At 40.7% G+C, this 18798-nt stretch overlaps 1 protein-coding gene across 1 annotated transcript in view; it reads left to right on the forward strand.

Annotated features, from left to right (window-relative positions):
* ARHGAP6 (Rho GTPase activating protein 6) overlaps positions 1-18798 on the forward strand; it is a 269026-nt gene that overhangs the window by 206727 nt on the left and 43501 nt on the right. The window lies entirely within an intron of this gene.

The raw sequence follows: 18798 nt of genomic DNA on the forward strand, positions 1-18798 counted from the left end.
AATGACAGGGGGAACAAGTAAAGGTAGATTGGCTGTTCAGTAGAAGGAGTGAAAGAAGCAGAGAAAGGGCGGAAGCTATGGGAATTTTAAGGGAAGGGAAAGAGGTACTAGTGGTGGCGGGAAATGAGACACACAAACACCCTCCACAATTTCTTGTGAGTCCCTGCTTGATAGCATATCTAATTCTCAACATGGCTAAATCTGTGGATACTTAAATCTAGAGCCATGAACAGACAAGATGGATCCTTCTATAGTCCCAAGAAACCCCAAGAAAATCTCAGATTTGCAGAAAAATCTAGAATAAATTACATGGTAGGGTTAAAATAATAGAAGCAGGACCTGGAGATTTAAGAAATAAATGCTGTCTGTGGCTGAGATTAGGCAACACTATTGCCAGCTGAAGCCTTGATATCTTCCAGTAAAAGATATGGGGATGGGGCAGGGCCTTTCTAGAGAACCCAATGACCTTTGAAGAAGAATCCAATAAGTCCATCACCAGCAGACAGCTTGTTACTTTGGGATTTGCAGACTCAGCCAGTCCAAGCTTCTTGCAGCGACCACACAAAAGTGTAGATTAGTGGTTAAAGTTTCAAATTAGTATCTGGAAAACCCAGGCTCACATTCCCAGTCTACCATGGAAGCTCACCATCTAACCATGGGCCAGTTGTGGAGAAAGACAGAGTATAAAAGAAGTAAATTAGGGAAGGAAGCAGGAAAAGGTGAGGATATGGGGCTTGCCAGGAGAGGAGAAGGAAGTAGTGTAGGAAGATACAGTGTGAATGAGGTGCCCTATGCTTGGCCTCTGGGATTACCCACTATGCAACTGGCCTGGTGGCTGGATTTGTGCAACCTAACCAGACTTTTCCCAGGGAAAGAATGCTGGTGGTAGGGAAGAAGGGAAAACTGAAAGTGGGGGAAATAAGGTAGGTTGGCTGGGAGTTAGGAAGGAGAAAAGATAGAGGCTATGGGGACTTTTCAGAAAAAGAAAGAGGAAATAGTGAAAGAAGGGAAAATGAAAAGCACCCACAAGTTCTGATAGGTTTCCTGTGTGTGTGTGTGTGTGTGTGTGTGTGTGTGTGTGTGTGTGTGTGTGTGAGAGAGAGAGAGAGAGAGAGAGAGAGAGAGAGAGAGAGAGAGAGAACTGTATGTAAGATATCAAAGTATTCTATTAACTGCTCAGTATTTACAGGCTACTTTTCACTTGTTAATTTTATTTAAGTGGAAATGAGCGAAGATTCTGAATGCAAGGAGGAATATTATATTTTTAGTAACACTGCTGATATTTAATCTGAAATATCAACATTTTCTCCCACTGCTTTGATTAGCCAACTGACTAATTTTGATTCTCGCCAAATTTACAGCCGTTGGTATATCGAAATATAAGCTTTTTAATATTCACATCCTTTATATTCCTATGTTCATTTTTTCCCAGTATATTTTTATTCATCTGTGAAAATAAATAGTAGTATGCTCTTTGATTTGATTGTTTTGGCAAGAAATGGATTATGGAATAAAGCTTTATTCATTTTGCTCTATGTTATATTGTATTAGTCTTCTGCATTGTGAGTGACCATTGTTTTAACTCTGTGCTTTTTTGTAACCTTACTATTGATCATTTTTATTTAGACACTAAATGTAGCGTAGGCATTTTTTGTACAGTGCTGGAAAGCTACAAAATGAATCTCTGCAGGTTAAAAGTTTCCAACTTTCAGTGCCCCTTGGTACATGGTTCTCTAGCTTCAAATACATAAGGGAAAATAGACATGCCTGTAATGGTCCAGACAGCGGTATATATGAGTTGTCTGTAAACCTGGTTAAAATAATTGTGGAGGAATGTCCTCCACTGAAGATTGCACCCCAGCGTTTTTATCTTGTGACTGCTTTCGGTCCATAAAAGAACCTACTTCAGAATGGCAACTGAAACAAAGAAGGGAGGTTAGAGTCTGTTTTTACCGTTGAGTTGCAGGCAACTTATGGTGACCCAATAGGGTTTTCAAGACAAGAGATTATGCCATTTCCTGCCTCTGCCAAGCAACTTTGTTAACTTTGGTATTCTTTGGAGGTCCATCCAAATACTAACCAGGCTTATCCTCCTTAGCTGATGAGACTAGTCCAGGGGTAGGGAACCTGCGGCTCTCCAGATGTTCAGGAACTACAATTCCCATCAGCCCCTACCAGCATGGCCAATTGGCCATGCTGACAGAGGCTGATGGGAATTGTAGTTCCTGAACATCTGGAGAGCCGCAGGTTCCCTACCCCTGGACTAGGCTAATCTGGGCTATCTATGTCAGGGTTGAGGTTGAAGTAGTCAGTCATGGCTCAGAGCATGCAAGTTCTTAGTTATGCTTGTGGCTTGCTGCCCCATCTCATGCTAATAAGTCACACTGAGAGACATAATACTGGAAAGATTAAAGTAGCAGAAGGAAACCTCTTTCATGTGACAGGAAGTCCATCCCAAAGGGGATGGGGGAGAGATGTTAGAAGAACTTTTGACATGATGGAGTGGATTGTCTTCCATTTTGAAAAGCTCTTCAGATGCACACAAACCATGGTGGGATTCCACCTTCTCCACAATGAGGGGTCAATGTAGATGAGCCCCAGCTTGGAAATCCAAAGTAATTATGAATTCTCAACTTGCAGCATCTTCAAAATCTTGCCTGTAAGGTCAGAAGACAGTGTATTTTTACCTTTTCTTTGTTCCCTTGCTAAGCTCAAATTGTTTGAACGTATTGAATTGTGCATATTCTTATAATCATTTATTAAACTCCTGCATATTTTAAATGTTCTCTGTTTGATCTGTGGAAAAACACCATGTCTATTTGATTTTGCTATCTGAAGTGGTACTGGCTGGTGGGGTGGAGGGAGCAAAGAAGCTGGCCATCCCTGGAGCATACTAGTGATAAAATGCAAAGCTGTGACAGATCTCCCTTGTGCTTGCTTGTGTAAGGGCAATGGAGTGCAAAGCACTTAGGTGGGGTCTCTGAACAACAGGGGATACTCATAAAAGTCATTGGTGGTAGTTGGTGGTTATTCAGTTTGTATTGGGAACCCCAGTGGTTCCTTTGACCTCCAGGGGTACAAGCAAAAGGAACAGGAAAGAGCTTACAAGCTTGTTCCTTCACAATTAATTCAGAGACTAAATAAAACATATTGTATAGAACTCTTTAAATGTACAACCCTAAACAGTTCTAGCCCCTGAATCCCATCTACTATTTCAATTATTGTATGTATTATCTGTCAGGGGATCATCATGGGATAACCCTTACATCGCAATGATTATGATGCAGTAAGTTTCCATTTGCAGTCTGGGTCTCATAGGATTTTGTGTATGGCTATTCCATGGCTTCCCCTTTTTATCATATAAACAAATGAGTTTATTTCCCATGCAAACTTGGTCTCCTGATTTTAAGTTGTGGGAAATCCTGGACTCTCTTGTCAAAATAGTACTTTGCTTCAGCTTCTGAATTTGCATTTATCCTCCTGAGACTTTAATTATTAGACTTAAGTAGACTATAAATCATGGGTAGATTAGCTATAATATGACTTCCTATTAAAACTGGAGCAAAGGACCACCCATTATCTAAGGGTATATTTTTGTAAATCAGCCGTGACTTATACAAACCATCCCATTATCAAAAGCTGCCTTCATTAGATTTTTGGTGGTCTGAACAGAATGTTTGGATAGATGTAGTGTACTAAGAATCCTAGCCTAACTGCCTAAATTATGTGTAAGAAAACTGGGGTATTACCAGAACAAATTTCCTCTGAAATGCCATGTGATTCAAATATTCATTTTAGGTTTGCACTTATCAATTTGCAGGTGCTATTTCTCAGTGCGCACATTTCTGGATATAAAGAATGACATGGACTTGCTCATGGATAAATCAGTGTCTGCAGTCAGCATGCCCTCTGAGAAACTGGTTATGGATTTAACTGCTTTAGTTGTTTGTGTGACTTCTATTTATGGAATTGGAATGGTTTTCTGCCATATGTCTGTACAGTAAGAGTAAATGGAAAGATCCTATAGGTCTTTTGTGAGAAATGATCTAGGACTTTACAGCTGTAAAAGAAAGGACGGGAGTCCTAAGATGAATCAGCCTTGGAAAAAGCCTGATGTGACAATCAAGAAGTTAAATGGTCTACCTCAGAGGTCTTCAACCTGCGGCTCTCCAGATGTTCAAGGACTACAAATCCCATCAGCCCCTGTCAGCAAATCCCATCAGCCCCTGCCATTCTAGCAGGGACTGATGGCAATTGTAGTCCATGAACCTCTGGAGAGCCGTAGGTTGCAGACCCCTGGTTTACCATATCCATCTAGGCTTCTAGGAATAAACCCAAAGTAATCCATAAGGGTTACCTACTAACATATGAAGATAGCAGGACTTGGGACTATCGAAGAATGTGCCAGAATTGAGGATTGGGACTATCAAATTTGAGTGTGCCAGAATCTAGAACAAGAGCCAGAAGCTCCTGCTCAATTTATAACCCATCTTGAAACATCAATCATGGAAGCAAAAGGTAACAGACTTGATCAGAATTGGATTCTTCACTCTCTTAAGGCAGCATTTCAAACAAGCTTGAAGACATTCCAAAGGCTAAATATCAGGGAGGTGAATGATTTACTTAATAATTAAACTTTGGTAGATCCATTTTTGTTAATCGCTAATTGACGTGAAGGGCTTCACTTAGTAGTAAATAAGAAGCTTAGCAGGAATCTTGTCTTTTTAATCATGTTAACTGGCTCGTCTTTCCATCCAGTGACTTCCAGCTACATTTCAGTAATATAATGGTAGCCAAGCCTTTTTTTTTGTCTCCCCGTATTTTCTTTTTGATAGTGGTAAATAAAACAAAGTCTTTAATGTGTTTGCATTCCTAGCAAGCTGTAAAGCTGATGCTATACTTTACTTAGAACTTACTGCTCTGAAGTCAAAACTGTTATTAATGAGAAAATGCTTGCCTTCAATACAAATGTGCGATCTCTATTGTAAAAACCTTGCAACACTCAGACGGGAAACTAGTAGTGTATATTGTGATCTGTGAGATGAGAAGGTGGTAGGGGGGATCTTTTACCATATGGTTGACTTATCCCCAGGGGCTAAAACGGTTAAGTGTTAATATCTAGAACAAGAGCCAAAAACTCCTGCTCAATTTATAACCCATCTTGAAACAGCAATCTTGGAAGCAAAAGATAACATATGTATTGTCGAGAAGGCTACTTTTCACGTCGGAATCAGCTATGGTGCTGGAGCCTCGGTTTCAAGAGTTTATGGCCTAAGAGATGCTTCTGTAGCCTGATGCCGGCTTCCTGGCGATTAGCTGCATCTCAGCTGGCATCTTCAGAGGATCTCAGAGGATCCTCTGAAGATGCCAGCCACAGATGCGGGCGAAACGTCAGGAGAGAATGCTGCTAGAACACGGCCATACAGCCCGGAAACCACACAGCACCCAAAAGATAACATACTTGATCAGAATTGGATGCTTCACTCTCTTAAGCCAACATTTCTAACAGGCTAGACCAATGGTTCTCAACCTGGGGGTCGGGACACCTTTGGGGGTCGAACTACCCTAAGACTCTCTGCATCAGTGTTCTCCAGCTGTAAAATGGATACATGTTAGGGTTGGAGGTCACCACAACATGAGGAACTGTAGTAAAGGGTCACGGCATTTGGAAGGTTGAGAACCACTGGGCTAGAAGACACTCCAAATGCTAAGTATCAGTGTGGAGAGCCAGCGGGTTGTAGTGGTTAAGAGCAGGTGGATTCTAATCTGGAGAACTGGGTTTGATTCCCCACTCCTCCACCTGAGTTGCAGAGGCTTAACTGGTGAACCAGATGTGTTTCCACACTCCTACATTCCTGCTGGGTGACCTTGCGCTAGTCACAGTTCTTCAGAACTCTCTCAGCCACACCTACCTCACAAAGTGTCTGTTGTGGAAAGAGGAAGGGATAGGAGCTTGTAAGCCACTTTAAGTCTCACAGGAGAGAAAGGTGGGGTATAAATCCAAACGACTTCTCCTCTTCTTCTTCTTCCGCAGCTTTGAATCCTAAAATTCAGAGATGCTAAATACAGGATTACATAATTCAGTTTGGTGGGAGATGCGGAGCCAGCCCCACAATTCTGGACAGAAAAGAGTGAAAAATCTGTATGGAAGAAGTGACAATCAGGGGACTGTCTTTCAGTAAAAGTTTACCTTGCAGAGTATTCTTTAAGTTCCTTGGTCCACAACCATTCTTTGGGAGGGGGGATTTCAAGGTAACTGCACTAAGTATAGGATAACTAGTTATTCTCGTTCATATTTATTCATTAGCATTGTGTAACACCTCTCTTTCTAAGCTGATGCATTCTTATTTTATCTGTGTTGATCTTTTCCACGCTGAACCCTAACCCACTCATCTGGCTGCTGGGACTTGTTTACATACTCTTGTACCTGCACAGCTCACTTTTCTGATAATTCAAGGTACTGGAAGGATTTTCTGGCACAGAGAATAGAGATACCTTGAATGGCAGAAGATTCTGTCAGGACCCCAAACTAATAGTGGATTTAGGGTGGCATGGCTTTCCCAAAGCACACACAAGCACACACTGTGGACAACTGACCTCTGTTGTCTGCCCACTGTCTTTAAGTAAGCAACAAGGGGGAAAAAAGGTGAGGGGAACATGCGCACATTTCTGGATATAAAGAATGACATGGACTTGCTCATGGATAAATCAGTGTCTGCAGTCAGCATGCCCTCTGAGAAACTGGTTGCATGAAGTTGTTATTTTTTTCTGAGTAAAGCCTGCCCATCTGAATCAAATAACAGTCACTGAGCAAATAGCCACATGGATCCTGCTTAGCTATGGCCTGCCTATGGTTGCAGTCCTAAGCACTGTGTCTAGGGGAATGAGTCCCACAGAAATCAGTGACACGCCTGAATAAACCTGCTTAGGATCAAGCTGTACATAGATAAGATAGAGAAGGAGTAGTATTTTTCTGATGGTGGCTTGAAGGTTGGTTAGTGCTGTCCTGCACAATCAGTCTTGCTTAAATGCATTGTACAAGGAACACAAATTTCGATCTTGGTTCTGGACAGAATACCTAAGTTTAAATGGACTACACACAGGAAAAGTTCCTGCAAATTGTAATTAATAAAAATAATGGATAGTAGTCAGATGGTTGACAAATAATATATTTTTGTTGCTTTTTATTTTAATTTTGTACCAGAGAGTAACAAAGGGAATTCTTCTTATTTGACGTTAAATACTTTCATCTGGTTATGATTTATTTGTAAATAGACCAGCAGTCACATCCTGTTGAATGCATTTTTTAAACTTATTTAGCCTTCCAACTGAATAGATTTTTTTCTAGAAGATATTGTTTGTTTGATTGTTTGTTTGTTTGTTTGGAAAGATTGAGGAAAAATGCAAACCAGAGAAAATGTCAACCCTAAGAATTTTTCTTTAGAATATCAACAACTCTAAATTGCTTTTCAGCAAGTGATATGAAGGCCTGGCTTCCTGTCTGTAGTTTGTACACAACGTGTTTCTTTTTTAAATGCCTTCTTATAGTACTTTACCTGTAAAGTACTGACAATTAGTCAAGAATGTAAAGGTTTTAGAAATCTTTTTACATAGCCATTACAATGGTGATGGTCTAGATTTATAATTAATATTGTACCCTTCTTTCTCTCAAAGGTTGTCTTCTTCCCCTTACCTCCCAGGTCTGCAGCCTGTAGTTACAAACAGACATAAGACTTCAGTTCATAATCAATGAGTTAAATCAATGCTATTGTGCTTGTAGAAAGACACTTATCTGATTTGCTCACACACCTGTACTGGAAGTACTTGAAGGGTGACACTGCTAGGAATTGTTTATTATGTGCCCTCCTTCCCGCCCCTAACATTCATTATAATAATCTTACTTTGTATGACAGAAAATATGGCATGCTGCCTGGCTGAGAAAGGTATGTGGCTGAATAATTAAACTCAAGTGAATTGGTAGGTTTGTTCTTGTGACCTTACTTTCTTCAATATAATTATTTTACCCTTTACTGGTTTATTGTGGTGGCATAAACCTCACTGATTTCATCTCAATTGCTAGTAAGGCAAAGATGCTGTGTTTTCAGATTTTGAAAGTCTGTTTTATTATTACTCTTATGAAGAAAATATCTTAAAAAATAAACCAGCAAAAATCCCTTAAGCCCTCTCCTGAACAAAAAAAAACACCCACTACCATTTTAACCCATTGTAGGAATTGTAGTCCATAACATCTGGAGTGCCAAAGGTTCACCACCACTGCCCTAGATTAAGTCATAAAAATGAAAAAAATGGGGATTTCATTGAACATGACACAAGCTGTTTTAAAAAAATCTAAAGTTTGGCATTGCCTTACAGGAAAAGAACAGTTGTAAAGATAGCAGAGAAGAAGTATAATTTTTGCTATTTCTATATGTTCATTTTTCTTTCTCATTTTATACAATTGGAGTAAATGAGTCCAACAGTCCAACAAAAAATAAGTGTGGGGAGGTCATGAAACTGACCTGATTAATATGGGAGAATACATGGAATATGGAGAGAAAATAACGCTTGTTTTCACTGCTCAGGTTCATGTGACCCTCTAGACAAGGATGTTAAAAATGTTCTGTGTAGCAAAGTTATTAAACATACAGTATATAGAAAAAGAAATGTGTCCGTTAAACACAAATGTTTTTTCTAGGATAAGAGATTCTCTTTTGCCTTGTAAGGAAAAAAAAAACCCTATGCATGTACGTGCTTATTGTCTGCTCGAAATTATAGTAAACAATGTTCAAAGAGCTGTATTTGAAAGTGTATATTTGCAGTTCTGGGAACTTGGTATATCGTAGATCAGCTGTGCTGTGCTTTTCTGTTTGTCATGCATTGCTACTGATGTTTCATGGTGCTTTAACTTTTCAGATGTTAGGAAATTGGTTCTGTAGGTGTAATAAACCCATAGTAAATAATGTATGATTTTGAAGTAATGTGTTTCCTGAAATAGTCTCTTCAGGAAGATACTACTTTGTGGGTTAATTTCGGAACTGAGAAGCTAAAAGCTATGGTTTGAATCAAGCAATTTAACTTACCAGAGAGAGTGGAATTGAAGGCTAATGAATGAATAACTTAAGTATTGCAGTGGTAAAAGTAGGTTGCTTAGAATGTAACTTTATGCATTGTAAAAGAGAGGAAAGGAAAGTTATGGATGAAAGGTGGTGACTTCCTGAATTACTTATACTATGCAATCAGCCAAGGTTCCCATTAGTTCAGTTTTAAAAGAATCCTTTAAGTGGTGAATTTGTTTGCTGAAACTCTTGGAATTTCCTGTTGTCTTTTGTATGTTTATGCATTACGTTTGGGACTGATCTTGGTGTGTGGAATATTCTGCGAGCAGCCATTGTATAATGCAAAGGCCTATGTTGTTCCACAAATTCATTTAATCAATTCAGAGCTTCGGTGACTCAAGTTTTCCCTTTTTAAAAAGTGTGGTTAAGGTCCATCAAGTTGAATAGTTGAATGCAAGGGGGGAACCTCTGAGTGGCTCACAGGACAAGGGATCTCAGCTCTCCCTGTTGGTTACTGCTTCTCCTGCTATCACCTGCTACTGCTTCTCTGCTACCACATGCTTCTCCTTCCTATCAAACCTTCTGCTGCTTCTTTCTCTCCTTTTACCTTCTTTTAAAAATTGGTAGTTTTATAAAATTGCTAGGCAAGCCAATAATGCTTATTGTAGTCTCAGGTGCTCTCAACTGGGGTTTGTTTAACATTGCGTTAGACTCTCAAGGGAGTTTTTTTAACATTCCTTGTGTAACTTTTCAATGTTTTTATTTGTTTCTGTTTTGCAAACTTGTGGGATTGTCCCAGATTTGTAGAAGTATCATCTGTTATTCTATTGTGTAGATTTTTTAAGCTGCACTTTGGGACGAAGATCTGTTATCATGACTACCCTACCAGACTCAACAACCAAAGTATATTTTCTTAACTATCCTGAAAAATCTGCAGTTGCAGAACATGTGTTAAACAAATCTGAACATAACATTTTATTTGAGAACACTGAAATTCTGAACAATTCGGAACGTTACTATGTCAGACTGCACAGGGAGGCCATTGAAATTCACAAACACCAAGACAATTTTAACAAGAAAGAAGAGACTCTGAAAATTAACCAAGTTTGGCTTCCAGTACTTTAAAAATGGACTGATAACCCCACTCGCAATACAATGCACTCAACTACACCTTTGCATAGCAAATTCCACCCAAACACTTACTGATTGGTTCCCCACCCCGGGACATGGACAGTATTCCCCACTAAACTTTCCCTTCTCATTAGACACAGTGTGAAACAGACTTTTCTCTGTGATACACCTCTGAAGATGCCAGCCACAGATGGAGGCGAAACTTTAGGAACAAGATCAACCAAACCACGGCCACACAGCCTGGAAAACCCACCACAACCAGTATCTTTTCTGACTTACCACTAGTCCAGGGTATGGCAACTTCTGGGTTCTCTTCTTGTATTTTCCTACAAAGATACATATATATTCCTACAAAGATGTGTGTGTGGGGGGGAGGTGTTTTCTTTAAATGTAAGAGGAATAAAAGATTCTCAAGGGCCAAATGTAATCCTTGCCATGAAGGAACAATGTAGGAAGAGTAGTCATAGAAGAAATACTGATAGACTTGGTCACTGGAATATTTTGGAATCTGTTGATCAGAGACCCAAAACTGTGCCAAAGGCCTTTTCACTGGCCACTGGTTCCTGAACTGTTTGGATGGACATAATCTGACCTAGGTAGCTTTCTGTATTGATCTTTTCTATATTGACTGAACTACAATGAAAATAGTAGTGGGGGAAGGGGGTATTTTGATGTTCTGCAGAGTTGATTGCTGCTTTTCCTGACAGCTAGTGAAATTCAATATTGGTTCATTATGGTTAAATTAATCAATGCATAATTAGAAGAAGATGACGAGTTGGATTTGTATCCCCCCTTTCAGTGGTGGGATCCAAAAATTTTAATAACAGGTTCCGATGGTGGTGGGATTCAAACAGTGGGGCACACACGCACCTCCAGTCCCTATTGGGCAGGGAGGTTGCTTTAGTAACCCCTTCTTGGCACTCAGAAAAAATTAGTAACCACTTCTAGAGAAGTGGTGAGAACTGGTTGGATCCCACCTTTGCCCCCTTTCTCTCCTATAGGAGACTCAAAGGGGTTTACAAACTCCTTATCCTTCCCCCCTCACAGCAAACACCCTGTGAGGTAGGTGGAGCTGAGAAGAACTGTGACTAGACCAAGGTCACCCAGCTGGCGTGTGTTGGAGTGCAGAGGCTAATCTGCAGGGGCGTACCTAGGCAAACTGGCGCCCGGGGACAAAACCTGAGTTTGGCACCCCCCCCCCTGCCCGGCGTATGGGCGACCACCCTCTCCCACCATGACCAAACAATGATTTTTTGTACCAGCTCACAAAACACCTCCCACTCCCATCAAAACATACATGGCTCTCTCCCCACCAACTCTTTTCCTAATTTCCTAATCACAACAACCCTATGAGGTAGGTTGTTAGCCTGAGAAACAACCCCAAGCCAGTGCAAGTGGGTATTAAGCATGTAAATCTCTCACAAACCACCCCAAGCAAAAAATTTACCAAACAAAGGTTAGCATCATCTCTCACAAAACACCTCCAGTGGAATCAACCCCCAAACAGCATCACTTTCAATGGCGTTTAAACTAGGGAGCTCAGATTCTTCCTTTAAATCTACCTGAAAGGGAGAATCTGGGGTCCCCGGTTAAAACAAAATTGAAAATGATGCTGTTTGGGGGTGGATTCTCCCACACCCCTGAAACAGAAAGCATCACTACCTTTGAGGGTTGGAGATTCAGGATGAAACAAATAGCAGATCTCGGCTGGAATCTGGGCAAAATTTAGGCACATCTCGGACAAAAAATGTCCCGGATTTATGTCCTGGGCCCAAATATGAACAAATGCTGAATGCAAAATATTAATACAGGTTGGGTATTTTTATAGTGTTTTAGTACCACCCAGGGAGCGCATGTTTTAAAGCTAAGCGGCACCATGATTTTCAGGGCATCATCCCAGAGAGCTGCCCTGGATGATATCATCTGTTTGGCGATAGTTTGGTTCAGGGGCAGGTTAAAGTTATGGATGTTCAAATGGAATGCCCCCATCCCCATTATTTTCAATGGGAGCTGAATATAACAGGAGATGGGGCTATTTCTCTATTTGAGAGGACCATAACTTTGCAGTCCCCTGAACATAACTTCGACCAAACTTGGTGTGGTATCATAAGAATAAAGTTAACAGATGATACCTCTGAAATTTTGGTGTCACTTAGCTTTAAAAAATACATCCCTTCCAGGGCACTAAGAAATTTGCCCAAGATTCTTTGTTTTACAGTGACTTTGCTCCATTGTAGCTAATGAGGAATTTCTGAGGCAGGCTGCAAATTTTTGAAGATAGAGGCACCTAGACTTTCAAAGGTGGCTCCAAGAAGGGCCTCTTGAGTAATAGCAAGCCAAGCTTTGGTGAGCTTTTGTCAGCTTCTGAGAGAGTTCTGAGAGAAGACTCAGCCCACAGGCTTTCATGTGCAGGAACGGGAAAACAAAATAAGCCTTTTGGGGCCCATAAAATTTGGAAACCCCCCAGAAGCAAAGGTCTCCAAACCTGGATGCTATTACCAGGAGGTCTCTCCTGGAGCCACCCCTGGAAAGTCTGGTGCCTCTATCTTCAAAAATGTGCAGCCTGCCTACACACTCAGAAATTCCCCATTGGCTACAATGGAGCAAAGTCACTGCAAAACAAAGAATCTTGGGCAAATTTCTTTAAGCTGCCTGGAAGGGCTGTATTTTTAAAGCTAGTGACACCAAATATTCAGGGTATCATCTGTTAACCATTCTTATGATGCCACCAAGTTTGGTGAAATTATGTTCAGACTAAAGCGGTCCTCAAATGGGTAGCCCCTATCTCCTGTTAGCCCTATCATTGAAACAATGGCGTTGAGAGTTCTGAGAGAACTCAGCCCACAGGCTTTCATGTGCAGGAGCGGGGAAACAAAATAAGCCTTTTGGGGGCCCATAAAATTGAACCCCCAGAAGCAAAGGTCTCCAAACCTGGATGCTATTACCAGGAGGCCCTCCGGAGCCACCCTGAAAGTCTAAGGCTCTATCTCTCAAAAAAATGTGCAGCCTGCCCACAGACTCAGAAATTCCCCATTGGCTACAAATGAGCAAAGTCACTGCAAAACAAAGAATCTTGGGCAAATTTCTTGGTTGCCTGAAGGGCTGTACTTTTTTAAAGTTGGGGTGACACCAACTTTCAGGGTATCATTCATAAGTTGGTCTTATGATGCCACCCAAGTTTGGTGAAATTATGTTCAGGGGGACCAAAGTTATGGTCCCTCAAATGGGTAGCCCCCATCTCCTGTTAGCTCCCATTGAAAACAATGGGGATGGGGGCACCCCCTTTGGGGGTCCATAACTTTGCTGCCCCTGAACCAAACATCACCAAATTTGGATGGCATCATAAGGACAGTCTCCGGATGGTACCCTGAAATTTTGGTGCTGCTAGCCTTAAAAATGCGCCCCCTGCAGGCCGGAACGTGAAAAAACACTTAAAAATTTAAAAACACACAAAGGACCCTGAAATGTTGGCGCCCCCCCCACGTGACCAAATGGGGGGCGCCCGGGGACATAGGGTACCCCCTGTCCCTAGGCAGGAACGCCACTGCTAATCTGAATTCCCCAGATAAGCCTCCACAGCTCAGGCAGCAGAGTGGGGAATCAAACCCGGTTCTTCCAGATTGGAGAACTCTTAACCACTATGCCACTGCTTAGGTATATTTGCAGAATATGAACAAAGGATGCCTCCAAGCCAAATGTAGATTTTGCTTTTTATTAATGTAGGTTGACTATACTCTCCTGAGTCCAAAGGACATTAGCTGCCACTGGATATTGGGATGGAATTAGAAATGCACAAACTTCAAACAAAAAAATCTACTTAGCCACGTTCCACTCATGGAAGGAATTGTGCAAGATTTTGTGCACCAACTCCCATTGACCCTGATGAGGCACAAGATTTCAGAAGTCAGCCTTCACCTATTTTCAGTTGGAATGCATTTGGGGAATTGACATATGATAAGCCCAAGATGTGATTATACTTTTCCTGGGCCAGTGCATTGCAGAGCTCTGAAGAGCTACTCATGAGCAGAGAAATTCCAGTGCTGTGTTTAATGGCCCCAAGAAGGATAACAGTCTCCTCTTTCTCCCATATTGTACTTGGAGAGCCATTTTGAGAACTAAGAATTTGCCAGGTTAACTTCCTGAAAACTAGATTGGTTGCATACTGTCTTGCAGAAGTAGAAATATCAGAAGGGGATTTTAGAAATCAGTGAAGGAATTATTGCTTTTTATTGCATTTACACTTGTGTAAATGTTCTAGTGAAGCAGAATTTTTCCCTGGATCAAACCCATTGTGTCCTAGAAGATCAAACTGCAAGAAATGGCAAGAAATTACATTTCTTCCATTTCCAAATACTATTTTGTTATATGCATATATTTTGACTAACAAGAGTTTCCCTGACTGCAAATCATGAGAAATAAATGTTGCCATAAACTGATCTCACATCTAAAAATCCAAAGTCTGGCCACACCCAGATATCATAACTTAAATGGGACAATGCAGAGTGTCTATTTATGTCAACAATTATCTTACTGCAAATTACTGTGTAACCATTCTATGTAAATGTAATAGAAATTTGTTTAACTTGTTAATCTTCAAACATTGCGCAAGATGGTTTTGAATGAACTGTTTTCTCAGCTCCAGTTCTTGGAGACGTTGAATTTTAGCTGAGCTGTTGTGCTTAGGAGAACATTGAAACTTTCATGTTACTGGGCAACTTTTATATAGCACTTACTATGACAAAAATTGTAATAAGAACGTTTGAGGTAATCTTGGACATACTGAAATCAGTGGGGGATTTTACAGCAGATTTAATTTAAGCCATACACCATATTTTTTCATTTCCTGTTTTCTTCTATTGTCAAATGCTTTTTTGGGTAGACATGTGAGAGAGCAGTTTCAGAGGAAATAAAAATAGTCAGAAAGTTTAGGCCAAGAATGCATGCTTACATTAACCAACTGGCAACAGAAATGTTTTATGGTTCTGACTGGCAATGCTCAGGGTACAAAAGAAATGTGCAAAGCTTTTCCTTGGTTCAGAGTTCCTTGGTTCAGTTTTAATGATTTTTCCAGGGTATCAAATTCAAATGGTGGTTACCTGTCAATAGGGATGCTCAAATACTTGACAGTCTGGTTAACTACTCATTTGTCAGTGGTGATCAAACAACCAATAAATTAATTGACTGTTCATCTATTTTCAAATTCATGTCTATTTGCAGTTTCATGTCTATTTTTCCAAGTTGGAATTAGGATCTGTGGGGAGATACTGTTCCATACAGTTGTTCCATACTGTTCCATACATACACAACAATTGGGGGATCAGGAGCTGACTCCCACCTGATCAACTTGAAGTTGGGTTCTCCAGTCCTGTGAACTGTGGTGCTTTCCAGCTTGCTGAGGTGTGCCAAGTTGGGGGGGGGGGGGTTGTTCAGAAGCCCTGCTCCAAGCTCTCAACTTGAGCTGCATAGAAAAGGTGGAGATCTCTCCTGTTCTCTGCAACCCAAGCTGTCAGGTTGGGTGGGGAGAAAGAAACCAATTGCTTCTGTCTGAGCTGGTAGGGGAAGGAATAGAAACAAGCTCTTTCTCCTCTCCCTTTTCTAACTCAACTGTGTAGTTATTTTGCTGAGGGTGTGGTTGATCAGAACTTGACACCCATCCAATCGCCAATCAGTTTGAATTGGCCTCTGACCAACAGACAGCTGCTAACTTGTTCAGCAGCTGTTCAGTTTTCCTGATAAAATTCAAATATATCCTTAAACAGTTCATTGTGAGTGTTAAAGAGGGTGAGTTCAAGTACCAGTCTGGTACACTGAGAAATTTGTGGTATCCCTACCTGTTACTAGCTTGTTCTTAGTCTTTGTGTCAGTGATAAAATACCAGCTATTCTGGACAATTTGGGCATCTGTCCTTGCAGAGATTTCTGTGTGTGCATTTTTGAAATCTCAGATCTGTGAGACCAAAGCTAGAGTTGGCTCAATCTGTTATATAAAATCAATATCCATTGTGTTTTATTGTTACACACTCTTGCCAGATGTCTCTGTGTGTAAAGTGTTGTTAAATCACAGGTGACCTATGGCAACCCCATAGGGTTTTCAAGGCAAGAGACTTAATAGAGGTGATTTGCCATTGCTTTGGTCAGCATAACAGGCCTGAAATTCTTTGGTGGTCTCCCATCCAAATATTAACCAGGACCAACTCTTTCAAGATCTAAAGAGATCGTGCTAGCCTGAGCTATCCAGGTCAGGGCTTTCTTGCCAGATACTTACTGCTAAATATGATTCATCATGGTGGCTAAATCCTCTGTTCAGTGGTTATAACCTAATGGGAGCACTCTCTTCAATTCATAAGGTCATTGGCTGTCACTTTTAAAAGAAATCTCTCTCTCTCACACACACACACATATATACAGTGGTGGGATTCAAATAATTTAACAACTGGTTGTTTACAAGCACCATTTTAACAACTGGTTCTGCCAAAGTGGTGCCCATTTTTGGTTTCACTTTGACTATTAAATATTCAATGCAACCATAGGAAAGGTATGTAGACTTTTTATTAACCATTGGAAATTAGTCTCTCATGTCAAACTTTTATTTGCAGTAATGAAGGTGATAGTGCACAATGTATGAAAACTGTTGGCATCTCTTGAATTCTGTAATTAATGTCTGATGCAATAATGTTAGCCTCTTTACATTTCTGGCACTATCCTCTATTCCTATTAGAATGTGGAATATGTGGAACAAAATGGAATTCCACACATTTTCCATCCAATTAAAAACAGCACCATAAAAATGAATAAAGTGATTAAACAGATGGAATTCTGATGTTATGTGGGAATTATCTGTTATATTTGCTGTCAACATGTACAGTATTGAAGTCAGTTATTGTTCTTAGTGTTTCTCCTCACATGCAACAGGAGATATCTGTTTTTGTTGGAAAAAATATAATTGAAACTGTTACTTTAAGAGAGAAGACAATGTATTAAGTACACTAAAAAGTAGATAATTTCTTGCATAAAAATACAAGAGGCTTAAAAGAAATCCTTGCTGTTTGAATTGTAGCAGGTTTTTAATGCTGACCTTCAAAACCCTGCATTTGGCTGACCCTAGTTGTGACCAGGTGGGACCAGCAAGAGTATCAGATACCCAGCCAGGATGTCCCCAAGAGTCAACTTCAATGGAGTTCAATCTCCTTTGCGAAATTGGCAGAGTTTTATCACTTATCTATAGTCAGTGCCAGTTGGTCTTCCCCATTTCTTAAATTGGGAATGCTTGCTGAGATTGATATTAATATATGTGTCTTCTACTCAAATGAAAAGAAGCACTTTTAATAGTTAATAAGGTATTCAGTATGTAGGTGTCATCACCACCTCTAACTGGCACAGAGAGTCTTCAGGGGAAGAGCCCGAAGAGCCAAGGAGGACTGGTGGCCAAGGAGGGCTAGAGAAACCAGCATGGGCTCAACAGGGCAGAAACAGTTTTCCAGCGGTGTCAGAATCAACCCTGCCATTGCCTACACGGGAAGCCTCACCCCCCCCCCAAACCCTGAGATAACTATAGGGGAGTTCTCTATAGGGGAGGATGCAAATCTGGACCCATTGTCAACACCCTAGTCTAAGGAGTTCTTCAGGTGGGCCAATAGCACACAAAATAACAAAGACTTGGGGAATGAGTTCTTACACTTCCATCTAGTAGCTGCTGCCAGCCCCTTTCTCTGCTTATATAGCCAGAATGAAAAGGGCATTCTTCCAACCTTTGTTGGTCATCTCTGCAAGGTAGACCACTTGCAGGGTGAGTTTCTCTAAAGAACTTGGGGACCACATTGTAACCATGTTGGGATTAGAATTAGATTGAAGCCACCTAAAGACAAAACACCTGCAAGATACAATTAAAATCCTTTATTGAAAGTGTGCAAGAATATTTCTAAAAGAACAGTGAGCAGCAAGGAAGATTGAAATAACAAAACTAGCTCACAAGGACTAACTGCACAACTTGTCTGATCCATAAACCAGGTATGAAATCAAATAGTCAAAGCTGGATCAAGAAGTCTTAAATAAATCACCAAGAGCAAAACTGGATTGAAAATACTTTATGGCCAATGGTCTGAGCTCATTTGACCTATCAGATCCATGTTTGATGATGTCAATTAACTATGTAATCCTGTTGCTACCCATGTGATGGAGTGATGGGGACTTACTAACGGATAAGCCTGCTAAGTTCTTACAGGTGTCAAGGTTCATGATTTTTCCTCTTTGCTAATTGAATGGCATGTGGCTCCATTCTCTCAGCCTTGGAGATGAGAGGTGTCAGGATAGAAACAGTCTCTTTCCAGCACATGGACATTAATTGCAGTTGCCAATGGTCAAATCCAAACAGGGGTTAGTCGAATGCGGCCAAAACCAAACAAGCACCCCCTCCATTCCCTCTAATAGTAAAGCTGCTGGGCAGTTGCCTTAGTCAAGCTTCCTTCATCAGTTGATGCCTCAAGGTTTATAAATCACATAATAAATAAATAAATAAAGGTGCTCATCAAATTTTCTTGCCCATCCATTTTTTTCTAAGCCCTCGTATTAGTAGAGCTGGAAATAGGCACTGTCCATAGCTACTGGTCTATTTA

This window comes from Sphaerodactylus townsendi, linkage group LG04 (assembly GCF_021028975.2).
Source record: "Sphaerodactylus townsendi isolate TG3544 linkage group LG04, MPM_Stown_v2.3, whole genome shotgun sequence".
NCBI lineage: Eukaryota > Metazoa > Chordata > Lepidosauria > Squamata > Sphaerodactylidae > Sphaerodactylus > Sphaerodactylus townsendi.